Source organism: Lissotriton vulgaris, chromosome 8 (assembly GCF_964263255.1).
Source record: "Lissotriton vulgaris chromosome 8, aLisVul1.2, whole genome shotgun sequence".
Lineage (NCBI taxonomy): Eukaryota > Metazoa > Chordata > Amphibia > Caudata > Salamandridae > Lissotriton > Lissotriton vulgaris.
Window position 1 is genome coordinate 316,412,594 of NC_141696.1, and position 27,151 is coordinate 316,439,744.

Here is a 27,151-nt window from a genome sequence, read left to right on the forward strand (position 1 = left end):
TATAAAATAAACATTGCTATGGCGTATGCGAGCGTACGTCATTAAAGGTGATGTTTCAGACTCCTTACCAACTGATGAACAATTCTGTAATTAAAATTGTGTGTAGGCTGTAGCTCTTGTTTTTGTCCAATACACTACCTTAATATAATTAACAGTTCAATTTAAATTGTAGGTTTTCCTAGCCAGTTTCTGAAGGAGAGTTGTGATTGTATTAGAGACAAAGGAGGCGAATATTATGCATACTATCTTCTTGCTGTTTGTTAATCATAGCACTTTTAAAATAAATTGCATTCCCCATAATCTTGCTTCCCCTAGGCAGTAATTGACAACAGAAATGACCCTGGTGAAAGTGCAATTTACACCTGACTCAGGTTCAAAAATTAGGCACAAACTATTTACATTTGCCTTTTATTTTAACAGGGGACTCAGAATAAGTCCATCTCTTTTTAAACGGTGCAGAAATGTACCCTGCACCAGGCAAGGGAATGAAATGCATGTTGTGCTGTTGTAGTAAACGCAGAGTGACACAACTGTAGTCCCAAGTATGTCATAAACAGACTACAGGTCGTCCCGAATGCTGCTGCATGGGCTCTCTATGGACTCCCAAAACACCACTCAGTTACCCCATCCTTAGCTGCCCGCAGTGGCTTCCATGCAGAAAAGAATACATGTCAAGGCCATGTGCATGGCCCACTTCTCATTCAGAAACTTCTCACCCCTTACACACCCAGGGGGTCTTTATGGTCTGGGAATTAAGTTGCTGACAGTGCCCAAGGTAAACAAGGGGAGATGCTGCGGGCGCTCCTTTACATATCTTGCCCCGAGCTATGGAACAATCTCCCCATTAACCTCATACTTTTTTTTAAAAACAATCTTTTTATTAACACTTTCCAAGACATAGCATGTCTAATACGAACAAACCTACAGACCATCATGCTACCGCATCTCACATCCAGATACAATAATTATATTTATTAATTTTGCAAATAGGGTACCACACATTACAAAGAAAGGGGGGGAGACAGGTGTAGGACATAGTTAATCAACTGGGTTGGTACGCAATTATTCAACCAGATATTTCCAGTAGTCTCTCGGGCGTGATCCAGTCGGCAGCTCTTCTTCGTAGGTCTTAAGAGTGTCTTGACAATATGCCATATCACGAAGCCACTGGCGAACTGTAGGTGTGTCTTTACTATCCCAACATAGCGAAACCCTACACTTAACAAGAAGCAAGGCAATCATGCAGAATTTACGTTTTGTGGCTCGAACATTGCACAGTAGTCCCAGTATAAATGCACGACTCGAGCAGACAATTGCTACCCCTATCATGGCACTCAGTGTTTGAGTAACATTTTCCCAATTCTCCTGTATTAACAAACAACCCCACGCAAGAAGTAGGAAGTCTGCAGACTCAGTTCCACAGCGTTTACACTGTGCATCTCGACGCAAACCATATCTGTGTAGTCTAGCTGGAATGTAATAGGTTTGGTGCTGATATTTGTAATGCAGTATTCTCAGATTTCCATTAGGTGTCAACATTTCGGTAAGAGAACATGCTATTGTCCACTCGTCCTCCGTGAGCGGAGTGTTTAGTACCTCATTCCATCTCGTGAGCGCTCTTTGTGTCGTGTCAGCTATTTCCTCTTGGATTGGAGTGTATAGTCGGGATATTAAGTGTTTATTACTAGGGGAGGTTATTATCAGTTGAAGCGCATTTAATTGCTGAGGTTCCGCCGGATATACAGGATATAATTTCTTAACCGCCCCTTGGAGTCTGTGGTATGTAAAACGAAATAACAGTGTTTGGTTACTTACATAATCAAAGTCACTTGGATTTTTAAACATCCCATCCTGATAGAGATCTCCCAAAGTGTCAATACCCACCTGCCATAGTAGTCCCATGCCCACCTCTTCTTGTGTGACAGATAAGTTGGGGTGGTAATGCAGTGGGAGGGCAGGGGCATATAATGGTAGTTTATGTTCCAGTTTACCTAATTTATACCATACAGCATTCGTTGTGTCTGTAGAATTGATATCTTTGGAATGTAGAGGAGGCCTTTGATGGGTGATTACTGCTGTTAGTGGAACTGGTAATGCATCTCCTTCCTCAATTGCCACGTGTGTGAGATATGGAGTCTGATGGTACCAGTAGTGCGCGTACTGTGCTTGCACACATAGATAGTAGAGCAGAAAATCTGGCACCTTGAAACCTCCCTTGGAGTAGGGTAACGTTAGGGTGCGTAGTTCGATGCGAGCCTGTTTGCCCACCCAGATGAGTTTGGTCACTAACGATGACAGTGTACGGAAAACCTCTGATGGAGGTGGGATAGGATGTGGTTAAAAAGATAAAGGAATTTCGGGAGAATTACCATTTTCACTATAGCTAATCTATCTGCTAGTGATAGGGGCAATTGGATCCAGCGATCAATTTTATCACCTAGGGTACTTATTGCTCTACCATAATAGGTACGGATGACAACCTCCGGATCCCGATGGTACCATACTCCTAAGTATTTCACCGGCTCAGATTTCCACTCCAGTAGAAATTCTGTGACGTGAGGGTGCGTGGAGTCTGTGAGAGGGATAATCAAAGGTTTTTCCCAGTTGATTTGGAGGCCAGCTTGTCTCCAAAATTGATATATTCCCGCAATAAGGGGGCCAAATGTTGCTCCTGGTCACGCACATATAACAACATATAATCTGCCTATAACGAGATATGTAGATGCTGCTGTGGGAATTGCAGAGCCGAATAGTGATGTCCCTGTCGGATTTTACAAGCCAATGGCTCAAGTGCCTGCGCAAATAGTAATGAGGACAATGGACATCCGTGCCTTGTCCCCCGTGCCATGGGTATGCTATCTGAAATATAATTATTGATTCGGACTCAGGCCGTGGGCTTTGTATATAGTAACTGAACCCACTGTAGGAACATGGGGGTGAAACCCATCCTTTTGAGTACCGTCAGTAGATATGGCCATTCTATATAATCAAATGCTTTGGCGGCATCTATCATAACTGCGGTCGCTCTAGTAGTAGGTACTAAGTAATGGGAGAGTGCAAAAAAGCGTCCTGGTATTGTGCGCTGTTGACCGTGCCGGTATGAATCCCGAGTGGTCCGGTAGGACCAGGTTGGTCATGAGGGGCTGCAATCTCACTGCCAGCAATTTAGCCAATATTTTGGAATCTACATTAAGTAGTGACAGCGGCCGGTATGAGTCACAACACTCAGGGTCTTTTGTGGGCTTATGGAGGGCAACCAGTACAGCTTCTCTTAAGGAAGGAGGGAGTATCATCTTATTAAATGCATCACCATACATAGCAACCAAATGTGGAGCTCTCAAGTCCACAAAATTCTAATAGAACTCACATGTAAACCCATCAGGGCCCGGAGCCTTTCCATTAGGGAGAGATTTGATAATCTCTGTGATCTCTTCTACAGTAATTGGTAAGGAAAGATATTCCCTTTGCGTATCTGATAGCCAGGCAATGGCCACGTCTTATAAATACTCCATAATCTCCACTGCTGAAGCAGTAGGCCGGGACTCATATAATGCACCATACATTTTCACAAATTCCTGCAATATACCCTGTGCATTAGTCCATACTTCCAAGTTGACGTCACGGACCTGTAGGACAGTTTGCGGGGCATGACCTTCACAAATTCTTGATGCCAATACTCTACCAGGCCTACCACCTTCACCAAAGGCCCTAGCCATGCCGCGCTTTGTTCTGTATTTAAGTTCGGCTTCAGCGAAGGACTGTTATTCGGACATTACAGTCCTGATGCTCCCCAGTGTCTGTGGGTTCTGCGTAAGCTCATATTCTCGCTCTAGGGATTTCAGCTTACTCTCACACATAGATAGTTGCCTGTGTATATCTTTCAAAATACCTACCGTCGTACTTATACATACGCCACGCAGTGTAGCTTTAAAAGCCTCCCACAATAGGCTAGGGTAATCAGTGGTAGGTTCATTCAGTAGGATGTAATCGGATATGGCCGTAGCGATCGTGTCCATGTACACAGAGTCAGACAATGCTTTTGCATTGAAGCGCCAGCTATAGGGGGGTAGTTTGCAATACGGTATATCAATAGATAATAGTATGGGATTATGATCAGACAAGGTCCTGGGTAGGTGCTTTATAGTTTTAGTCCAAAGCATTGTGTCGTTAGACCCTATCCAATAATCAATACGGGACCAGCTATTGTGTGCAGCAGATGTGTGTGTTGCTTCCATACACGCTGATTGCTGAGCCCTCCAGATATCGTGCAATTGCATTTCCGACATAATATCTAGCATTTTAGTTATTGCCTGCCGGTGTGGTGGACCCTGATCTGTTGAGACGCTCATTTAGCACTAGATTAAAATCCCCTCCCCATAGTAAGGACCTATCTGCCACATCGTGCAATTTCTGCCAAATCTTGTGATAAAATTCAGGGACATTGGTGTTCAGGCCACATGTGTTTATAAGTACTATCTGCTGTCCTCGGAGTTTGCCTGTAACAATTATATACCGTCCCTGAGAGTCTGTGATCGTAGTATCAATGGGGAAATTTGTACCTTTTTTATAAATATTGTAACCCCCCTGGAGTATGATGAGTATGTCGAACTGTGAATAGTTTCAGCCCATTTACGACAGAAGTTGCAACTGGAACGTGGGGGGATATGTGTTTCCTGTAGCGGCGTGCTGTCGATACGGGGGTGGATGTGGTGCAAGAGATCTATGTGCGCGCTCCACGATTAGGACTGCTGAGAAGGGTTTTGCCCCAAAGACTGATCGAAGTATCTCCTTTACATACGTCTCCATATGACCAGTATTTGTGGATTCTGGAACGCCTGCAATTCGAATATTATTCCGGCGAGATCTTGCTTCCAAATCCTTGGCTTTACTCTTCATAACATCTAGAACTTTTTCCATCCCTGCACATTTACTGGTCGTGGCATGTGCTTCGTCCTCAACTGCCGCAATCCGAGTTTCAGCGTTATCCAGGCGTTCACCTTGTTTATCCAGTTATGCTGCCATGCTGTCAACTCGCTGAGTGAGATGGTCCAGTTTCCCATTGATGTCCTGTAGACTAGATTGAATCGCTTTAAGGACAGTTTCCATCGTGCCACTAGCTGCTGAGTCTGCCTCCAATTCTGTATCTTAGCGCTGAGACACCATTTTTGGTATCTGCGCGCTTTATAAATGTCACTATCATTATCATTATCACTATCAGTATCTGATTGTGGTATTGCTCCTTTCGTTTGTTTTTTTGATTCGAATGTGAGTTTGGGCTTCTGTTTGTTTGGTTTGCCCATGTTGATGCTGGACTTTACAAGCAGAATATGACAAGTGTCAACTCAGCACCAACCACTACAGTAGTATCTTTATGGTTGCTGTCTGCAGGCTTGAGGTATTCCTCAAACTTTATGTGCTATACCGCCTTTGGATATTACCGCCCTCTAACTCAGTTGCTGGTTTGGGAAGGACTCATTTGCACACACTTTGGCGATAAAGAGAAAGGCACAGAGAGGTGTGTCAGAAGAGTTTGGCAGCCGGTGGGCCCATAGGTATCATTCATTCTAAAGATCTTTAGGTATCAAAGCACCTGTGTTCCGGTGTGGTCAGGTGACGGGCCCGAGTCTCGCAAGCGGAGCGTGATCTACTATATCCCCTTCAGGCACGGGACGGGCCTCTTCACGCCCCTAAGCATATGAGCCCGACAGCAATGCAGGGATAATATTACAGGCGTGGATGATTGCAGTTCGTGCGCATGGATATATCGCAGTCGCAGCCTGCCGTTATCACTGTGCCCTCAAGGTCGCCACCATTTCGTGCCTGACTAGGATTTATAGCGTGGCGCACAGTAGCATTATCACGCCGCTTTATTGCTAGTGATCTTCCTGCTTGTGGATGATTAAGGTGAGGTCCACAATGTCACTGCAGTTCATGCTCTATAATCCTCAGCGGTGCCGCAGGTCGCTATGTTTTATTTTTCGAGAGAAAACTAATGCGCAGGGCGCCGCCATTTTGTGCCGGTTGTGCATGCTGTCTTGCTGAGTACCTCCATGACTCTGCTGCCACTTATACACAACATATGCGCATATATCCCTGAGGCGATATTGATAGCTGCAGTCCGTTGTCTCGTTTTAGTACGCTCTGGGCTGGTCATACATGCTCTCCCCGGCTTACCGCAAAAAAGCTGAAGCTTGGTCCGATGTTGATGAGGGCGCCGCCATGTCACCGCGGTCTGACCCGCCGCAGTGGTGGTGCACACGTCTTTAGTCCATTGCAGTGAGCTGCCCACCGACTCCCTTAGCTTATCTTAACGCCCAGCGAAAGGCAGCAATATCTTGAGCCAGTTGCCACTGGCCACAAAATGCATACGGTGCTCATTGCAATCCGATGTGGGTTAGTTACCTGGCGGCCGCCATGTTGTTTAGTTCCGCGGTCTCAGGGCCGTGCAGGTCAAGTGGCGATTTCACTGTCACTCGCACCTCCTCATGCCACTCCAATCTGCTCCAGCTAGGCACCACTACTTCCGACGTCCATTGCAGCCAAAACGTAGGAATTTTTATTCTGCAATTACGCCATTGGAGCCAATTTGCGTGTCTGACTGGCGGAGCTGTCTTAGCAGGCAGCCATCCCGGAGTGCGCCCTCTAGCCCCGCCCCCCCCCCCATTAACCTCATACTTGACCAACCTGAAACCACATTCAGAAAACTCCTGAGGACACATCTTTTGGCTGTGGGTTATTCCGCAACATAAAGTGCATCCAGCAAACCAGTGGGTGTGTCTGTCTTTAGCAGTGGGAAGTCTGAATGGGTATCTACGCTTTATACAAAAACATCTGAATTGAATTGTAATTAAGGCTAGCTGATTTCTGTTTTTACTGATTTTTTTTACAGATGAATGCAGACAGAAAACCACTGATTTTCCTGTCTGTATTTATTTTTAAATTTGGATAAAAACTGAAGTTAGGTTATTTTTCGAGTGATTCTAAATGCTCAGCCATGACCCTCAGGCAATAGCAATGCACATTGACAGGTAAGGGCAACGGTTACATTGAATACATGTTATTATTTTGGTTTAAACAGCAGTAGATTTGCAAAAAGTTGTTACTAAAATCTACATGTTTTCATATATTTGTATTTAGTTTGTCATCTATGGGTGTTCATGTCGGGCATTTAAGTAAGAGTGTACATTTATTGGGTAAGTAAATTTAGAAATATACCAGTTTTAGCTTCAGTTTTTCACATACCCAAAAATAAATGTGGCTATTTGCAGAAAACATTAGCAAAAAATAAATATGGCTAAATACAGATGGAAATTTCAAATAAATAAATACCATAAAACCGAGAGCCCTAATTGTAATCTATAGTGTATCAGCTACGATGTGACCTCTATGCTAGACACATGCCTCTTTTTACAAACAAGGTTGCCATAAATGACAAAGTAAACACCAAGGTCAAACCTGGAGTGTAACCTAAATACCTATTGTTGTTTTCTCTATGTTGCATATATTTCAAAATTTGATATTTCAGTTGATCCAAACATTCAAAATCAAAGCTATTGTTCAGAACTCGTTTTGTTTGCCGGCACTTTAATTGTAAGAACTTAATATTACCATTGCTTTCCTTTCATCTTCCTTTAAATGCACTCTGCAGATTTTATTGCAAGGCAGACCACCCTGTTATGCACTCTCCCTTCTTGCTGTTTATAAATTATAGGGCATTTAAAGTTAACTATATCTCCAATAATCCTGCCACTGTGGGCAGAAAGTTAAACAGAAACGAAGCACAACATCTGGTGTAAATATGTTTAGTCTTAATTAACTTGCTCTTTTCTTGCTGCTTCAATATGGCAGTTTGAATCAACACTGGAAAAGATTAGTGTCAAGCTCTGCCCACCTATATTGTGATTTCATCCCTGGGAGATTCAAAGGTAACCCTTATAAAGACTGGAGCAACAAGACTGCTTGCCATCCCCTTGGCCACAATAAAATGATCCTGCCAGTGCTTGTCAGAGAGAGGCAGTTAATTACATATGAAGATTAATCAATAGCCACAATCCCCATCAGGGTGAACCACAAAAGTCACTAAATTAACCTGTGTTTAACTCTCTGGTACCTTGGCACAAAAGCAGTCAGGCTTAACTTAGGGGCAATGTGTAAAGTATTTATGCAGCACACACACACTAATAAAGTGAAAATACAACACAAGAAATGTTCCATATCAATTTAGAAAAGTAGAATACATTCTTTATAACTTATTTGACATCAAAACAACAAAAACTCCAATTAGGTGAACGGGAGTTAGGAATTTTTAAAGTTTCGGATACAAACTAGCACTTAAAAAATTAATGTGTCAACCGCAGACACCTTGTTGCACGATATTGGGTCAAAGTAAAAAAATATGGCCTTCTGTAACGGAGTGCTGTTTGAATACAAGATATGGATTGGACCCAGTCAGTGCTTACCTTCTGACTTGGAAGAAAGTTCAAAGAAAATGTTGTGAGAATGTAAAGTTCAGCGGGGCAAGGCTGCAGGTGGTGATCGAGGAGGAAGCATGGTCATTGTGGAGCCACTGGACAAAGTTGCAGTGAAGATTTTCACTTTCAGATTTAGTCTCTTTTTGGAAGTCAAACATTTCAAGTGTGACTAAGCTGGGGGCAATGAGAGTTCTAGGAGGCCAAATACTCCTTTGCTGAAGGACTGCTGAATGATTCACTGCTGTGGAGAAGACAGTAGTGGGAGCTGCAGATGATGCACCTTGAGCGGATAGATGAGTAGGATGTTGTTGGTCTACTCCTAGGTCTCAGAGTAGGTCTGAGGCAAAACTTTTCAAAGTTCCAAGTTTGGGATTTTGACTATCCAGGTACTTTCAGCACCACCACCAAGAGCCTAGGACTGGAGGGCATGACTTGGGGGAATAGGACTCTCTCAGGCTGGGTCCAGGTGTGGGTTCAAGATGGTTAGAGCCTTTTCTGTTCCTCAGGCTCTAGGCAAGAGACCTCTGAGCTAGCCCTCAAAGTCATTCTGGTAGTTCTGTGTTAAAGTGCTGAAACATGGCTCAATCAGCAGAGCAGGCCTCTGAGGGCTAAAGGCAGACTTCATACAGCAAAGCAGTCTTTCCTGATGAAGCAAGACAGTCTTCTGAAGTACGCAGCAGGCCACAGAAGCAGGCAGTCCTCTGGAAGTCCTTCAACATGTCCAGTGTTAGAACAAGCCTCTCTGGAAGATAACAGAAGTACAAATCTTATTTTGAATAGCCCAGCAGGAGCAATGTACAGATGATAATCCCAAATGAACTGAGCAGTAAGCCCTCTCAAGAAAGCTGAGAGGAAAAGAGAAGAAAATGGTCACAGATAATAAGTGTGAAAAGTTGGTACTTATAAATGTTTATATGCAATAGGGGTGCCCTGAGGAATATGGGATGGAGATGGGGCATTTTAAAGAAGATGTGGATACCTTAAGTGACAAGAACGGCTCTGATATGTTCTTAACCTCTTCGCTGCGGATGACGAGCTCAGCTCATCATCAGCCACGGTGGTCGTGTGCTGATGACGAGCTGAGCTCGTCATGTAACACGGCTCTTTGAATTTTGCCGCACACAGCGGGAAAAGCCGCCGCAGCGATGCGGTTAATAATGGGTGATTTTAACCACAAATTGGATCCTAATGAGTTAGACCCCCTGGTTTCTAGTAATATTGGAAGCTTATGATATAAGGACAGCTAACTTCCCTGATTAAGTTCCCTCAAGGCAAGCCATAAACCTAGTAAATTACTTGGGGACCAAGGGCCTATTTTGCCTGAATGGAAGAATAGAAAAAGATTGCCCGGCCAAGAAAACATTTAAGATAGGTATACAAAACTGCCCAATAGACTATGTTTTTACTTTTGCGTGGAATTTTGCATTAATTAAGGGCTTCCATGTATGTCAAAGGGAATGTAGTGACCACAACCCCTTGCGGATTGAGGTCCCAAGGGGGAATCCGAGTCCACGAGACACAGTAATTCTACAACAAGTTGAGGACCCTAGGCAGGTCACAACTAGATTAACAGACGAATACCTCGCAAAGTTTACAAAATTACAAGAGAATGTAGATTTGGGAAGCATCAGAGGTCAGAATCTGAAATGGTTCGAGTGAAAAGTAGAACAGTTAGTGCAATGTTTAAGAAAGAAGAGGGAGATAAGAAGAGAAGCACAAACTCTCAGGGTTAAGTATGACCTAGGTAGATTTATAAACTGAGAAGGGAATACAAATGTTTTATTTTTTTGTCCTCATCTTCACCAAGACTTTCACAGATTTAACAAGCCAATTTTATACTCTTTTATTCCTGGGGTCCCCTTGGCTCACTGTTTCCGTCTAGGCCCCTTGGCCTGGACGGCCAATACAAAATGTTAGTTAGAATCTCGAAAAGAGTTTATAAAGAAAAGTGTTGGGAATACCTGTCCGAATCCATTGAATCAAAAAATATATGGCAGTTCTGGAAGCTGGTACAGGCAGCAACAGGACAATCTGTTGGGCCATGAACTGAGCGGTAGGAGAGGCTTCATGAGAGGAATATTTGAAGAAACTATATGGCACTCGTAGTGCACCTGAAGCAGGAGAATTGTTGCATTGGTGTTGGTTAGTGGGAGAGGTAAAAATGGACTTCTCAGTTGTAAATGTGGTGAACACCATAAATAACTTAAATCTAACTAGAGCAGCAGGGCCTGATAACCTCCCAGCTATTATAATAGTCTTTGATAGACTGGTGGGCTGAATTTCTGTCACACATGTTATTTTAGAGTCTGGGAGAATCCCCAAGAATTGGAAGGGAGAAGTAATTAGACCTCTGCATAAGAAGGGCGATATGAAAGCCCCAAAAAATTACAGATTAATTAATCTCCTGGACATTGGGGGAAAAGTCTTTGCAAAAATAATACTAGGCAGATTGAAGGATTGGGTGGAGCAGTGGTCAATTGTGCCGGTAGAACAAGGGGGCTTCAAGGAAGGCCACTCCACTGTCGCCCTTTGGGTAGTGGCACGAAAGTAAATTGAGCAAAGAGGGAAGCTATACTGCTGCTTTGTGGACTTTTGTACTACGTTTGATTTAGTGGATCGTGAATGCCTCTGGGAGACTTTGAGAAAAATATTACATTCCGGAAGGAAAGTTGGCTATAATTCAAGAGATTCATAGAGGGAATTGGGCCCAGGTTATAAAAGATACGGCGGGGTCTTTGACACCGAAAATACCCATTGAGAACAGTCTTAGACAGGGCTGTGTGCTGGCCCGCCTACTTTTTGCTATATTTCTAGCGGATCTGCCCTTGGCCTTAGAAGTCGATAGAAGTGCCAGCCCGAAAATAAATGGTAAACATTTGTCATGTCTGCTGTATGGAGACGATTTGGTCATTTTTGATTAGGCCTCCAAAGGAAATTAAATGCCTTCAAAGAGTACTGTGAGGCAAAGTTTTTAACTGTAAATATGGACAAAACAAAAATGTTATGCTTTGGGAAAAGAGACCCCAGGCTTAGCTGGCCCATGGGCCATTAAAATTGGAAATTGTGAGAGAGTATCTTGTGGTCTGGTTTGATAGTACACTACAGTGGCACATGCACTTAGAAGCCCAAAAAGCAAAGGCCTTTTCATCAGTATGTGGGCTGAAAAAATGTACCAGGGACTACAGAGATATGTTCCACTGATCGCTGTTAAAGGCCTATAGCGCAATGATACCTCCCTAAGTACTGTATGGAGCAGAAGTCCTTTACCTAAGTGGTAAAAGCGACTGGGACCGGGAGGAAGGGAAGTGTTTAAAATCTCTACACTCATTACCCGGCTCAGCAATGATCCAGGGTATTAGGATTGAGCTGGGAACAACAGCATGGAGTACACATGCTCAAGTGGCCTTTTTGAGGTTTTGGTAACAACAGGATCTCGGGTGGTACAGAAGGTCTCACAATGGTGCACAAACGAGATCCAGGTTAGTAGTCTTAAATAGGTTACGGAGACTATAAAGAAATTGCACATGGTTGGTGAGAACTTAAAGGTAAGAATCTGTCAAAAATCATTGCAAGTAGTACCATCAGATCCCAAGGGCAGGAATTGTCTAGGAGGGTAGATATGGAGTACTTGAGTAAGATAAAATCGGTACAGTTCATGAGGAATTCTTGGCTGCATGATGCCTGGTACCCATACCTGGACAGACTTCCCAATTATTGTCTCAGATGTGAAATTTTAAGACTGTGAATTGGGATTAACCCCTGGATGGCAAACGAGAAAACTAAAGTAGAAATGATACAGCCCGAAGGAAATTGTAAATGTATGCTGGGAACAAAATGTGAAATTCTGCACATATTAGTAGACTGTGTACTAGTTTTAACCCAGCACAAATTATGTTTTTGTCTAATTTTTTTTTAAATATGGCACTCTGCTAGGGGACTATGCAGTAGAGTTATTAACATAAATGCCTAATCTTGAGATTGCAATCGCTATTGGAAGTAATATGAAAGCCGTTAAAAGTTTTTAATGGAAAAATTGAAGAGTTTTTATCGATTAAATAAGGTGAATTTTAGTACAATGGACTTATTTATTAACACAAAATGTATCTTTTACATTTTAGTAATTAGCGGGGGCTGGGCAGACAATGGTTACAGTGAGAAAGTATATTTGTATGTCACTCATTGTTAGGATATTTGTGTCATTGTTTCCTCCATATAGGTTACCTGTTTTTATAAGAACATCGATGAAATTGTAATGATTTGGGGTATTTATAAACATTGTCTTATTGCTGTTTAAAGACTATGGTCTAAATAAACGTTGCTTTTGACTTGACTTGAGAGGGAAATGAGGGAATTCAGAACTTGTATATGTTGACCTCTCCTTCAGCTGCTTTTGGCAAACTATGATTATGGACCTGACCAAACTCCGAAAATTCAACTCTCCCTTTTGATTCTTTTGGCTGGTTGCAGTGATCTGGAGGACAAGATCAATAAAAAAAGATATGAGTATTCACCACAATACAGCTTGAGTTTTGTTTTCTCATAACAGATGCTAGGTCTAGTTCGTTGGTTGGTTTATCCTTAAACCTTCTTGGTTAGATGTAGTGAGTTCCTTGTTAATTTACAAGAGCAATGACCTTTACCAATAAGAGCCCTGGTTTCCTTACAAAGACTACTCTTTATCTCTCTTTCTAAGAAGTATTTCATGACAGTTCATGTGTGCATTTCTGTTCAGATCTGTTGAGTTATGTTTCCTTTATCTCATTTCTCAGGTCTTTACTAATTCCTTTTTCCTGCTTAAACTGTGCAAAGCATTTTATCCTTAGGTATTGATCTTGCTGGCAAAAACACACATGGTACTGAAAAGCGTTAACTTAGCTTTCCTTTCCTTTTCTCTTTTATAGGTTTACCAATTCAGGAGATTCAGAGGTTTGGGAACAGATGCTGACTGAAGGGAGATTCCTTGCTAAACCGACTTCCAAGTAGATTTCCCTCAGAGTTCAGCAAAGACAGACGGCGATGTTCTTGCTGGTGTCTTCATTGTCGAGTGAGGCGGGGCACTGGGTGTGGCCTTTTTATAGGCCTGGCCATACAAAATAGCCACAAGCTCTGATCTCATGCAGCTTGGTCTAGAAAGTTGAATGTGCAGATAGAGTAAAGCCTTGAAAGGCATGTGCAAAAGGCCTCATGGGGCTTGTTCAGGAATGTACTACTCTTGGCATAGCTCAATGATGATTTCTTTTGGTACTTGATATGTAAACGCCTTCTGGACTACTCTCATTCATGTGGGTGTGCTCTGCCTCACAATATCTCACTAATCTGTGCATTGGTTAAATAAACTAAGGTGTAAGGAGTCATATTTCCCATCAGACAATGTACTTTCCTCTCCTACAGCTTGCTCATTATCTCTATGCCCGGAATGCAGGTACCCAAAGGTTACAGAGAGGGTTGGGAAGGAAGGACTGTTCAATCACTTTACTGAGGATCATGACATCCAGAAAGTGAACTGAAGAGTGGGGCTGAGGGTCCAATTTGTATACCTAGTGCCTTATTTGAAGTAGGAGAATTCCCATTGAAGTGCTTTGAGTTTCCAGCTTCCCCTGCCCTTGCTCAATCTGGCTGAATGAACAATGCACAGGTGACAAGTCTTTTGTGTGAAGGCAGAGCACAGCCCATTCAGTTGCAAGTGGGGCTGTGCCCCGCTCTGGCCCTCCATCCTGCCAGTTGATGGTCCATCCAGGCACACATAATGCATCTATTGTGTGACTGTCTGGAAGGGATACATGTCCAGCTGTCAGCTACACTCAGTCCCGTGACCCAACAGCAGGCTGTATGGACCAAATAGTTAGGGCAAGAAAATGACAACTTTCTAAAAGTGGGATTTTCAAAATTGTAATTTAACATCCAATTTAAAAGTGGGATTTTCAAAATTGTAATTTAACATCCAATTTTACTATTAAAGAGGATTTATAATTATAATTACTCAGATACCAAACACGAAAACTCTACCTGTTCCTTATCAAACATTAGCACTTATTAAATACAATAAGGCAACTCAATGTTATCCTATGGGAGTGGTAGGCCTTACAGTAATGAATAAAAAATGTGGGAGTTTTTCACTACCAGGACATGAAGAAATTAACACTATTTGTTCAGCCTTTTAACTGTAATGCACCTTGCCCTGTGAGCTACCTAGGGCCTACCGGGGTCGATTTATAATAAATAATATTGGATTTTAAGGCTTGGTAAAGAGATTATATCGCCAAGTCAAATTGCCAGTAAAAAACTGCATTCAGGCTTCATTGGCAGGCGTTGGATCTGTGTTATAGGGCTACTTAATTGGGTGACCCAAGGAGTGCTGCAGGCCCACTTGTAGCATTTAATTTACAGGCCCTGTATATATGGTATACTACTTTACAAGGGACCTATAAGTAAATTAAATATGCCAATCAGGTGTAAACCAAAGTTACCATGTTTTAGGGAGATATCACTTTAGCACTGGTTAAATGTGGTAAAATACACAGAGTCCTAGAGCTAACAAAACAAATTAGAAAAATAAATAGGAGAATTGAAGGCAAGTGTTTCTTTGGTGACCCTGCAGAGTGAGCAAAGTCCAACACACCTCATATTCTCTAGGTATAGTAAGAATCTTGTACAACTGGCACATTGTCCTCAACCCTTCATGAAGTAGTTTTTATGATACTGCTAAAACCAGGCAAGCCTTGAGAAGAGTGCTCTTCTTATCGCCCCCATTTATCTTCAACTTAAAAACCAAAATCCTGGCTCAAATTATTGCTAAAAGGCTACATCCCTTTATTAGGGGTGCAGTATAGCTGGAGAAGGCCAGCTTTATTCCTGAGCAATGCATGTGATGATTTCAATGCTTTCCTTGCACAAACGTAGCAAGTAAACCCAGATCTCCATACAATTGTGGTGTCACTAGATGCCCAAAAGGTGTTTGTCTCTCTCTTGTGGACATACATATTTGCCACACTCTCCCGTACGGGTATTGGAAGGAGACAGCTGGGATGGATTCAGCTACTATATTCCCACCCAAAAGTATGGCTTATGGTGAATGGACTTCAATCTTCACCCCTGATTACAGCATGCAGGACCCACCAGCAATGTCCCTTATTCCTGCTGCTATTTACAATGGTGACAGAACCCTTCATAATTACATTAAATGATAAACACGGACTCCAGGGACTATGTATTGGAGGGAAAATTATTCTTATGTAATTATACACTGACAAAATTATACTGTACTTCAAACATGTCAATGAAAGTATCTCCCCTGTCCTTAGAGAGATAGTCACATTTGGACAATTCTCTTGTTTACAAATAAATTGGGACAAGTCACTAATGTCTGCTTAATGGTAGTGGCATCCTGGTTCAAAGTGAAATCCTCACTCCAATGGTGTGATGGCCCAATGCGATATCTGGGAATAAATATACACGATGACACCATATTAGTGCTGCTAGTAAACTACGATTCAATTACCCAAAAGATGAAACAACAAGCTCAGCATTGGGCTCCACTCCCGCTCTCACTAGCAGGAAGGATCGGGTCTTAAAAATAATCTTTCTCCGCACACTTTTCCATCTTGTTTCTAACATTCAATCCTCCTCACAAAGGCTTTTATTACACCGCAGTATGATCAATATTTTTTTTAGCATAATATCAGCAAATAAAGATCCCAGGATTCATTGGAACATATCACCCCCTATATGGAATGGTATTACTTAGTAGCTTGGACTAAATACTTTGTTCATTTTAAACACCCCACTTCCCATTTACATTTGCAGAATAATATATCACAAATTATGACAGGGCACTCCCCTGGCATCCTTCCCAGTGGGGGCCATACAGTGCCCATCACACTCCAATACCTGTACATCCCACGCATGGTTCTCCTTGGCATGACACCCTAGAGAGGTGTATAATTCTCCCCATGGTTCCCACTTAAGAAACATCCTACCCTACTACTCTCAAATGAACCAGGAGCACCAGCACAACTCACTGCACTTGGGAGGAACACACAGGGGGATCTATTCATTGATGGGACATACTTAACGCTAGATACATTTAAGGAGAAAGAAGGAGTGTCTCCGCTAGACACATTTCTTTATTGGTGAATCAAAAAAACATCATAATCACACTTTTCCAAATTTCCAAAGCCCATGCCTACTGCTCTAGCACTAGCATTGATCTTTGCTTCACGTTCCCGTAAAGGTTTGATTGCGAGGCTGCACAATGAATCTCTAAAAGCAACCAAAGGACCAGAATCCACTTCAAGGAGAATATGGGAGCATGATTTAAACAAATATCTTACTGATGTTATATGGACCAATTACTGCCAAAAAGTTCAAAGAATATTGCTCAATTTTAAACACAGTCTATTACATTCCAAGTGCCTGCATATATTCCACTATCCTCCTGCATGGCTACATGCAATAGGACTTGCTGCATATTCTAGTTACTCCTGTTTCCATTATCCTATTGTTGACTATTTTCATTTCACTTGGACTTGTCCACCCATCAGTGCCTTCTGGGGTATGATACTCAAAAACACTCACAGAAATGATCTCAATCCCCTTCCCCAACTTCCCCTTCAGGTTTTGGTGGGCTATGATAAAAAATATGCCTAAATACGCAAGGAAATTAGTCACACTGGACCTTCTTCTTGCAAAGTGCAGAGCTGCGTTCAGCTGAGGAAGGGGCTACCCCCTAATGTTAAAGAATGAATTTACAAATGTATTTTTTTAAATACCAATATGAACATATGTGCTTCCACACTTCACTCTACTTTTCTGCCCAAAGATAGCTGAACTGCTCTTCACATGGACCTGCTGGTGGTTATCGCTAATTTTGGTGTTGCTTATTATTTTAGATACATAAATAGAATGTGAATACTTCATTTTGAAATATGATGTATGGCGCTGGCACACATCCATTCGAAATTTTGGAATGCCACAATATGCAAAGAGATATTGTGCATGTTGATCATACGTTATTGATTGCTTTGTTGTTCATAAACAATACACAGATAAATATTAATCATATTTGTTCCTTTAGTTTGTTTGCAATGATGCTGTCCCCAATTTTTTATTCGTTTTTTAGCAAATTAGGGAAGGTCTATTTGGGGCGATTAAAATAAACTCTTGTTATTGAATGTATCATTCTAGAGACAAAAGACTGTTATATGAGAGTGTTAAGCTGCTTGACTATCCTTATTCTAGTGGGAAATCAAACTTGAAATCGCTATCTATGACGTTTTAAGAATCCTGAGTAGTAAAGTTAGTAACCACATATGTAAACGTGAATGCATTAACAATTTAATCAAATAAGTATGCGGTTTAAAACTAGCTTGAATGTGACACCGAATGTGTTTCCAAACTAAGGTCTCAGGAGTTGTACCATACACATTTTTGATCTTGTTTCTGCCCGTGTCATTTTTGTATACTCCTATCTAATGCAGTGTTAGTAACCACGGGGCATATTACCAAGCAATAGTGATAATTATCGCTATTGCTTGGTTAGAGACAAAAATTTACCACTGAGCTGCGGCGATTTTTATCGCAAATAAACCTTGGTATTACCAAGGTTTAGCTCAAATGCGTTAAAAATCAGCTGCAATGCATGAATATCGCTGAAATGTCAGAGATATTCATGCATTACCGAGCTAATGCTCTTAGCCATGTTATCCACCTCCCATTGGATAACATGGCTAAGAACTGCTCAGGGCAGGTGTTAGCTTTTGGAGATATTCGCACTTAGCGCGAATATCTCCAAAAGTTGGTAATAGGAGATAGCGATGTCGCTAACATCTTGGCACACCCACTTTGCATGTCATTAGTGATAAATATCACTGACATGCAAAGTGGGGCCCAAGATGGTCGCTATCTCCTACTAACTGTCGATAACTGGTGTTAGCGACAGCTAGGTAATAGGGAGATAATTTTATCTCCGCTTTCTTGGCTTTTAAAGCCAAAAAAGTGGAGATAAACCCCCATGATAATATGCCCCCACATTCGTAATCCTGAATGTACCACTCATCTAATGAAATATGGATGTTGTTTTATATTATCTTGAAGTGTCTTGTTACACTGATCACATTTGCAAAGGTTTGTGGCTCTAGTAGGCTCAGAAGCCATAAGGTTCAGTTTACTTTTCACATTTTCTGACAGCATAACCTTGTTTTTAAGCCAGGCAAAGGGCGTGGGATTGTGTTAGAATATCGAGGCTAGTATTTTGTATACGAATAGGATGTTTTGTGCTTCCAAAGATCTTAGAATCATTATTGATCAAGGATATAAAGTGATCATTTAAGACTGTCATCTTGTCCAGATTTTGGGATTAAATAGATGATTGCTTCTAAAAATGTACCTGTGTACCTTTGGACAAAATAGTTTTACGAAAGTGGTCATACAATTCAAATAGTTTAGGTTCTAGTTTGCTGAAGATTTGAGAACTCAGAAGAAAATGCATAAGACTCAGGTGCTATATATTTTCATTTAATTTACTGTTTTTGCACTAAGAACCTCATCTATAGTAATGTACATATCTCATATAGAGAGATTAAAAGATTCATGAACCTTTCTAGGACTATTTTTGAAATATTTAATAATTTCTCGAAATGTACGCATTCATTCTGGAGTGTATAAATCTTTGAGGAATTCTAAAGAACAATTAGAAATAGCAGAATTAGCACTGGGCGGAGACCAGAAGAAAAGAAAATGACTATGAGTGAATCTATCCTCTCAACTGAGGGCGTACGACAAGGATGCATATTAGCCCCTTTTTTGTTCCTTGTGTACACAAATGGCCTGGAAAAGTACCTGTTGGACCATTGCCACGATTTCCCAAAGGTCAACAGCAGGAGCATACCAATGCTTTCTTATGCCGACGACACGGTACTTATGACACTCACAGGAAACAGCATGCAGATCTGTCTTGATGCCTTTAACAACTTCATGTTGGACCTAGATCTGAAGGTAAATTTCACCAAATCCTTTGCCATGGTCTGTGGCCCAAAGGGGACCAAATCCAGAAAGTTTGTAGTAAACAATTCTACCATTGAAAAGGTAGAAAATTTTAACTATCTGGGAAACCTTTTTAATAATAAATTAAGTTGGGCCCCGTTAATGAAGATTCGAGTCCAGAGCGCTAGTCGCTCTATAGAAGGTCTGTTTCGCTTCTGTGGCAAACTAGGTCAAAAACCTGTTACACATTTAAAAACCCTGTACAAATCAAAATGTTTGTCGGTAGCTACCTATGGGGCTGGGGTTTGGGGGACTGAAAGCCCTGCCACGATACAAATCATGGAGAACAAATTTATAAAGCGTGTATTGGCTATTCCATCAGGTTCATCAAATAAATTTGCCCATGATGAAATAGGTTTGAGTTATGTGAGTGATACCATTCATCTTTCACCCTTACTATTATGGGGCAAAATATGGCTATCAGAGGACCTACAGCTCTCTAGAGACATTCTCCAGGACTGTCTAAAACTGGAAAATGGGAAACAGATTCCCTGGTTATCATATGTTAATGAAATGCTCCATAAAATAGGTTTGGGTGACATCTTTGATAACCCTGAAAAAATACAGGGAGACATTAAAACTGTCATTAAATCAAGTTGTTGGAAATCCTCACATGTTCATTCTTTGGCTAGGCAATTTGGTCCTATGGTTAATTTACAGCATCAGTTTTATTTAACCTTCACAACTCATGTGCAATGGCGATTCTATCTGACAAGGTTTAGGCTAAACATCTTGCACTTTCTTTTTGCGTTTCCTAAACAAGGGGGTTGGTGTGAGAGGCTGCCCCCTTGTCCTTGTAACAACAAAGCTAGTCAAAGCACTACGCATGTTGTTCTCTTTTGTCCCTTATATAAGGACCCGAGAATTAGGTTTATTAAGCCTATTCTGAAGGAGAAGCAACCATGTAATCATAATGAGGGTTATGACTACTTGTTATCTTTGTCATCCTCTGGTGTTTGTTGTGCGATGTTAAATTTCATACGAGTGTCACTCTTGATTAGAAAACGGTATGGTTAATTTGGCCTCAAGAACCTCTGTCATTCCCCATGTATAATGTTGTATTGTGACTTTTTTCCTTTGCCCCCCCTGATGTATACCCTAGTATGAATAATTTATGAATTAACATAAGTTGATTGAAAGTAAACGGTATGGGCCCTATTTTCAGTACGTCCTTCCAATGTTTTTTCTACTTGTGAATATATTAATCAATGTGCTTTACCAGTTCAATGTTTAATTTTAAGACTGTCTTTTAAAAACATTTTTTAATCATGTTTGTAAAATGTTTGACTTTTATGATTCTTTTCCGAATCGAATAAAGTTTTTTGAACCGAACCGACTATGAGTGTGATCCCATGGTAGGGAGTGATGAGCTCTAGAAATAGTGTGGTAACAAGAAAGATAGGCTGGAGTGGCAGGACCTGCAGCACAGACCATTGAAGGATGAAAGTGTGAGAGAGAGAAAATGGCTCTTTGATCTATCCACCCCACCCCTTCACTAGCTCCTCTGGGTGTAGACTGAAGGTTCATTGCAAAGCAAGGTAATCTTTGAGCATGAATGTGTGATACTTCATTCTCCCCCTCCTGGGGATCATTTCGAAATAATAACTGGAGGAAACCATGTTCTGCTTTCTGTTTACGGGCTAAGATGCCTGTAGAACATTCTCCCATTACCCCAGTGTACCCTGGACAACCTAAACATAGAGAACCCACCCAAAAGGAATTTTTGGTACAATAGGCAAATTCAATAAACCATACTATGTCCCAACAGTATGGTAAACATGTAAAAAAAAGTTTGAAGAATCAGTGAGACTCACAAATGAGGATGAGAAGAAGTCTTTTGTAGAGAATGGTATCATTGATATAGAGAATAATTTCCAGAAAAGGAAGCAAGATCCCAAAAATATAACAGCTACTGAAAAAATGTCTGCTTTCATTCAGTGGCATGGGCACAACTTACAAGAATCAATTCTATGTCTGGAGAATGAAAGTTGGAATTCTAAATTAGACACCATAAGGAACAGGATCAGGACTTGTGCTCCAACTTCTCTGTCTCCTCCCTACCTCCCCCAGATCTACCTCCCACAGATCACTAAACCACAAGTGAACTATAAGAGTAAGAATGCAAGGGGAGGATTTGTTGTATGTGTTCGCCATGCCAGCAGAATTGGCTGAGAGTGCTACCTGATTTACACCTGGAAATGGGGCAGTAATTGACAGCTGGAGTACAAGAAGGTAATATGCAGGCAAGTGCTGTGATGTGACTTGCTGCCAGTAAAGTGATCTGGTCAGAGGCTGATTCTACTACAGTGAATCATCCAGACAAGGTATATGCTCTGCCCTAGGTTGTAGAGAGTGATGAGTGCAAAGGTCCATGATCACTCTGAAAGCTTGAGACAAACTGCAGGACAACTTTCGAGATGACCTCCCTCTTGTAGCCACTCAAATGATACTGATAATAAGAGTTATTCTTCTTCTCCCACCCTTCTGTCTCTGAGGGACTACACAGTGGCTGCAGCTATAGTGTGTCCATGTTTTGTATACCTTCTCTGACTTAATGAGAATAAAGGAATAGTTCCCCAATATTTCGGAAAATCCAACTCAATGTCGTGAAAAATTGCAGAGTTTGTTTGTGGTGTACCGACACAATTGGGCAGATGTGAAGCAGTTCTTGTGATTAATTGTGCCAAGTGACATAAGAGAAAAACTGATGGAGAAAATGCTATGGTCGAGTGTGGACCCTGGGAATGATGGGGAGTTGTATGAGGTGAAGGATAACTGATGAGTGTGAGTCAGAAGATATGCCCAGTGAACATTTACTGGACTAAAATTCCAATTGTAAGCTTTTTAAGGATGAAACTCTGTCTGAATATTTGTAGGGATTTACAGATGGTTGGGCAATTGTAATGGTATTTTGTCCAGCGCCTGGTATTCTCTAGGGGGTAGCTGTAAATAGTAAAGCAATTTTATTAAATGTAAGAGGCACCCAGAATATCAATCTAAATTACAATTTAGCATTTACATTTATTTATTTATTGTGATGTCCTATGTTATAATAAATACATTAGTCCCTTGATTTAAAAGACTGTGGGCCAGATGTAGGTAATCCCAGTTTACCGACTCTTAAATACCGAATCAAACCGATTCAGTATTTAAGAACAGGTAAATGGGATGTAGGTAATTTTTCTGGAAAAATTACCGAATCGGTAGGTGTCGGTAATTACGAATCGGTATTTACCGATTCGGTAATTGCCATTCATTCCTATGGGCCTGGAGGCCCATAGGAATGAATGTCAATTACCGAATCGGTAAATACCGATTCGGTAAAAGGGGGAAACATTGAAGGGTGGCAGGGTGTCACTTTGACACCCTGTTGAATCCCTCAATTGGGTATGGGTGCACATGTTGCAGACATACATGCCCTAAGGGCATGTATGTCTGCAACATGGCACTGTTGGAAAAGCAAAAAAATTGCTTTTTCAAAGGTTTTTATTATTCACCACCAACTTCTAGTTGGTGGTAAATAACGAATCCTTAACTGAGGAATGCACTAACTTGAGTGCTCCCTACATCCTGGATTCGGTAATTTACCAAATTGGTATGTTAAGAATTCGGTATTTTACCGAATCCTTAAATTACCGATTCGGTAAAATACTGAATCCTCAAAAAATGACACCTACATCTAAAAAGCCCAATACCGGTCGGTAACGGACAAAATTTGGATATATCGGCCGTTACCGACCGGTATTGGGCGACCTACATCTGGCCCTGTGTGTCCAATATTGTACTGAACAAACCTTGATGTGGCATATCAAATGTGGATGGACTAAATGTTGTAAATAATGACATGATTGCCTACTCTGTGGATCAAGATATTACTTGGCAGCAGCCAATATGTTCTAAAGAATTTTGCAAATGTTGTTTCCATTAGGGGAAATTGCACTGTAAAATATAAATCTATTTCTTTGTTTGAAAGTAACAAAGAAATTTTTCTGAATCAAAAGATAATATGATAAATACATGCAAGCAATCAATAATAAAGAACTGGATTTTGGAGTGGCAATTTGAGTGCCTCTTACATTCAATGAATAGATTTCAGGATGTGTTTGGAAGGTATTCAGGACTAGCTTGTCTGATGGAGATGACTCAGGATGCCATCAATGCTGTTTTTTTGAAGGGATTGTTACTGAATGTTGGAATAGATTGGAAACTGTGGGGCATATTCACAAGGAGCTATCGCTGAATTAACGGCACTTTATCGCAGCCAAAGTCGTGAAAATTTACCTCCCCATTCACAAGCTGGAGTTAACAGCTCACAGCACCAGTTAACCTGCGATAGCAGCCGCAAAAACCATCACCACAGAGGACCTCCGCAACTATCGCTAATGAGATGCAGAGTAGGCGTTCCCATGATTAAAGCCGCAACAACGCAACACCTCAACATTCTCAATGACCTGCCAGATCTGCGATAAGAACACAAAACACAAGATAAGGCGCATTAGCAGCAGGAAATTAACACATGCTCTGTCCTGGTGTAAAGTCGGACGGCAGCCTGCACCACAAAAGGGAGTCCAGACCAGGGCGTTATGGGAAGGGCAACAGATGCCATGGAGCCACTCATAATGCAGCCTGAACACCCAAGAGGGCCACAACACCCACAGCCACCACCCCTGGACCCCAACCCGGGACACCCCCCCGGACCACCACAGAGGCAGAGCAGACAAAGACAGCGGCCCCCCAGGAAACACACCTGCCTCGTAGACCCAACATCTGACAATGTCACTGTCCACTACAGGCTGAAAGGAACAACCATCCTATGCGTCCTGACCATCTTCGCCTTATAGGCCTACGACACCAACACAGCTGACAGCCAACATCCCACCTCACACTAAGCTGCTGACTGTGCTGCACCTGTTGGTCCCTGGCACACCCCAACCAACAACCGCCAGAGTCGGCGGAGTCTCATAGCCAGCCACATCCAAGTCCCCCATACCTGTCCTGGACATCACCATCACCCTGGCTCCCCAGTCCCCACATGTCCAACACAATGCGCAGGAACTGCAGGAGACCAAGCAAGGACCACACGCCATAGCTGAATGCACGCACGTGTTGTGGGCAATCCACAGCACACATGCCCTACCTGTACCCCCTGGTGACACAGCACCCAATCACCGCAACAGGACGCACACGTCACACATCAATGTGTAGGCACCATCAGAACACTGTGGGACCTTCACCAATGTCGCCTCAAAATACACAGCCAGTGTGCATGATACCTTCACCCTCCAACAGTCCATCAGCAACTAGCGTTCCCAAGATGGCACCATGGGAAATGCATAGCCCCTTGGGAAGTTCCAAATTAACACCCCACTCACCTCAACTCCACAACCATGCAATCCACAACTCTGGCAATGCACATGTCATAAAATCACAACCAACATGCACAACAACATGCTCACCCTCCAGACACGATAGAAAAACTTACAATGGTAACCTGGGCAAGCGGTGAACATGAGCCATCAATGGCATGGCACCTCAGCCACACAATAGCCGAATGTGGGGAGAGGTGGCAACCAGGAATGTGGGAAGGATGCAGTAGAACCATGATTGGGAAAGTACACAATGCCAAGAGTGACGGTGATGTGCTGGACAGATGGCAGTATGCAGAACACACCCATATCCATGGCGACATACACCTCTGGTGTATGGAGTGTAGTGGACAGTGGACGCAACCATGTCACCTCAGCCAGTGGGGGTCCTAGCAGAAATGTTGCCTGTTACTCCCCCACGCGTGAGCAGAGTGGGATGGCCCGGCATACGTCAGGCCAGCATAGGGGTGTGAATAAATAGCACGTAGCCCTGGGTGTGGTCCTCTTCTGGGAAGCCCAATGTCTCTGCCAGGGCGGCGCCTCCCATCCCACCACAAGTTTGACGCCATTCTCGTTAGCAGAGTTGCCTGCGATCCTGTGCACCTGCTGTACCCCGGCCCGCTGGACCACGAACCCGTCAGGCCTGCCCTTGCGCAGCCAGGCCACACTGATCACCTGCAGACACCGGCATGTGTCAAGAAGGGCCCACCACGTGCCTGTGTAAGCTCCAAACCTGAGTCCTGCCACCCTCTCAGACCATCTGTGGCCCCCAACGCTAGCCCACATTACTTCTTCCTCATTTACATACTCCACCGGCATCCTCTGTGTCCCATGTGTGATACTGCGTCTTGGGTCCTGAATAGCAGTGACCCCTAATCTGGGCCAGCGGCCACTGCACCAACCCCCCGATCAGTGAGGCATAGTTCCATATGGTCATCTTGCGGCACGTGGTGGCACTAACCCTATTGAACGCCAGTTGGCAACACATGCTGCCACAAACACTGTTCAATGCTAGCCGGTAACAGGTGCTGCCACAAACCCTGCTCAACACCAGTCGGCGACACGTGGATGAGGGACCAGGACTACCCTGCGGACCAGTAGGTCTCACATCCAGCACCTAGTCGCGAAACACGAATGGCAGAGTCCACACCAGTGCTCGCACAGAGAGGAGTAAGAGGAAGATGCGGCTCAGTCCGGACGAAAGCTGGGTCATAGTCACGGAGGTGAGAAACAAGTGGTGCCACTGAACCTGAACTACGCAGGCCGGTGGGGCCATCAACCTATGCCGGCGACACTCGGTGAATTGCCCGTGCTGACCGCTGCCTCCGGCCTACACTGCTCTCAGCCTAGGCTGCTCTCGAGTAGGTAAGATATTTGGAACTGAACATCGAGAATGCAAAGACAAATTAGATATAATTGCGGTCCAGTAGTTCACAGAGTCATGATTTAGCAATGGCGTAGTTCATATCAGTGTACCGGCATCATCGCAGACTGCATCCCCTCTCAGCCCCGGTGCCACTAAGTCTGTTCCAGACCTTCATGGACACTCACTGGTCATACATTGGTGGCATCTGAGTCTATGGACTAGGGACTAGTTTTCATCCTCATGTAGCTGACACTGAATTGGTGGTGAAAACGAAGCTTGCGCTTTCCACCCCACAATTTGCTGCTTCCGGATAAAATCAAACCTTCCGCATCATGCCCTGGAGGACACCTTCCCCTGTCCCCTGCAACCCTCTGCAACATACACCTCGGACATTGATGGGGACTCGCTCAGGTTACATGGCCCATCTGACTGCACTGCCCATCACCGTCCTGTGGCTGGGTGCCTGTGCCGGCCGCAGTGCATCCGGGGCCATTAACTCTGTGCTGGTCTGGGACCCCGTCTTCTGAGACATTGGATGGCCCCTGAAGCATTGGCCTTGAGGCCATAAACACCATTTTCTGTGGCCTTGCGCTGTACGCAGCCTCCGGGCCCAAATGTGTCCCACCAGGGCTCACACACCAAAGCGAGTCCAGACCGGCCCGGATGTCGCATCACAGCAGGAGGCATACGCCACCACTGCAAGGGCACCTCCATCCGCCAACTGTCAAAGCTGAAACGTTGGTCCTGACAGACTTACGGAGTTGCTCAGACCTATCGTGGATGCCATCATCGACCTGATATCCTGCACAGCACTCCAGATGCCAGTGACTCACTGCACCGCAGGCCATTATCCGTTGCTGATTGTGTTTTGTGCTGTGGAGCAGTTGCGCAGCTATGTCACCTCAAAC